The sequence below is a fragment of the Mus caroli genome, unplaced genomic scaffold (assembly GCF_900094665.2).
Source record: "Mus caroli unplaced genomic scaffold, CAROLI_EIJ_v1.1 scaffold_17019_1, whole genome shotgun sequence".
NCBI classification, from domain to species: domain Eukaryota; kingdom Metazoa; phylum Chordata; class Mammalia; order Rodentia; family Muridae; genus Mus; species Mus caroli.
Genome location: NW_018390002.1, coordinates 1 through 2,418, shown reverse-complemented (window position 1 = coordinate 2,418; position 2,418 = coordinate 1). Strand labels below are relative to the sequence as shown.

Genomic DNA, 2,418 nt, shown 5'->3' with positions numbered 1-2,418 from the left:
CTTCCTTCCTCCCTTCCTTCCTTCCTTTCTTCCTTCCTTAATTTCTCCTTTTTTGTTTACTATTTCCCCTATCTTTCTCTACCATGTTTTCTGATGGGAACAAATTTAGATTATTGCATATAACTGACAAGNGCTGTACCACTTATTTCTATTCAAATCATGAATTTCCCCTCTTCAATGTTTCAAGTATTTANCAAACAGAAAACAAAGCTCTTAGCCCCAGAACCTTTTTCTGAGTAAATAGGTAATTTCTAAACATGAACAGTTCTCATGTATGAATGGTGTCTTATGAATTGCTGGTTTACAAACATATAGGCATGTAGACACTTACATCTATACTGCTTAGTTCTCTACAATGATTTTTTTTTGTCTTTTCAAAAGACATCCTAGCCTTATGGAACCATATAATTCAACAGGAACCTTGGAATTCAGTCTTCTTGGACTCTCAGATGACCCTGAACTGCAGCTCATCTTTTTTGCACTATTCCTGCTCATATACCTGCTCACTATGCTTGGAAATCTTCTAATCATCTTGGCCATCAGCTCTGATTCCCACCTTCACAGCCCAATGTACTTCTTCCTCTACAACCTGTCATTGTCTGACATGGGCTTCAGCAGCACCACCATCCCCAAAATGCTGATAAACTTGCATGCCCATAACAGATCCATAACTTATGCTGAATGCCTAACTCAAGTATTTTTCTTTATTTTTTTTTTGCGTGTATGGACTGTGTTCTACTGGTAGTGATGACATATGACAGATGGGTGGCCATTTGTCACCCTCTACACTACCAAGTCATTCTGAATCCTCGTCTGTGTAGATATTTGGTTGTAATGTCATTTTGTGTCAGTCTCATTGATTCACAGGTGCACTGCTTTATGGTGTCACAACTAACATTTTGTACTAACATAGAAATCCCTCATTTCTTCTGTGATGTTCCAGAACTTGTAAAACTTGCTTGTTCTAACACTACTATCAATGACATAGTCATGTTTCTTTTAAGCATCATTGTTGGTTTCCTCCCTGCCTCAGGAATATTTTACTCCTACTATAAAATTGCATCTTCTATTTTTAGACTTCCATCACTGTTAGGGAANTCCCTGCCTCAGGAATATTTTACTCCTACTATAAAATTGCATCTTCTATTTTTAGACTTCCATCACTGTTAGGGAAATATAAAGCTTTCTCTACCTGTGGATCTCACCTGTCAGTTGTTTGCCTATTTTATGGAACAGGTATAGGAGTGTACCTCAGTTCAACAGTTTCTAGTTCTTCCAGGGAAAGTATGGTGGCTTCGGTAATGTATACAATGGTGGTTCCCATGATGAACCCCTTCATTTACAGCCTGAGGAACAGGGATATCAAGAAAGCCCTCTGGAAAACTGTCCATCAGATAACATAATTTAACTACCTGCATGACCCTTAATATATAGATTCTTTTAACCGAGTCACATAACTAATTGTGGTGGCATTTAAAATGAAGCTGTTCTAAATATTTCTGACCATAAGTGATCAAAAATTAATTTATATATATAGGAAATCAAGGTCTATGTTGATGCACTTGTCCAAGTTACATGTTGTAGTTTCATTATGTCCTGATGTCTTAACATATAACATTATAAATTGGCACTGCACATGTTTTTACACCCCAAAGAATGCATCCAGAAATAGTATAACTTTGTTTGGGTTTAACTGTTTTGAATTGCTATGCTTTTAACGTATGTAAAAATGAAAACATAATGATTTAATTACAGAAGTAAATACTTTCAAATTGTCTTAACATAGTTAACTAGCATATAAGTATGAAACTAATATATATTAGACTTTTGTGCAAAATAGTTAATTTTAAAATTTGATATTTCTGTTGCTGATTTGAATTTCATATAACAGCTATTTGTGCTACATAACTTCTTGTGAAGGGGGACCTACTCCACTTTGATTATGGGGCCATTGATAGCATTTTCCAGCTATAAGGTTTTCACTAAACTTGAGGACATATGGGCAACATGAATTGGACTCAATGGATTATGTTACAAGAAGACACAAATTTGGGTGGAGAACATGAAATGAAGTATGGAGGGAGAATTGTTGGGGATGAAGTGGGAATGAGTGATTAATATGCTTATATTTCATTATATACATGTATGAACTCAAATGTTAAGGAAATATTTAAATCACTAAAAGTATTTTAACTTCATATTAAGACTGAATATGTAACAATTTCTGAATTGATCTTGAATTAACTCTGGCCATTTTGTCCTATGTATTTATGTAACTCATACTACGCTGCAGTGATGTGTATTATCTCAAAATATTAAATAATGTAAGGGAACATTGAACTGACATTTTTGATATATAATATCATGGTCATGGTATTATTTTCATCAAAACTGAAAACCTTACATCTAAATAATAAA

General features: G+C 34.5%; 1 pseudogene; it reads left to right on the top strand.

Moving 5' to 3' along the window:
* The first annotated feature begins 394 nt into the window (after positions 1–394).
* LOC110288416 lies at positions 395–1,403 on the top strand (annotated as a pseudogene).
* The last annotated feature ends 1,015 nt before the right edge of the window (positions 1,404–2,418 follow it).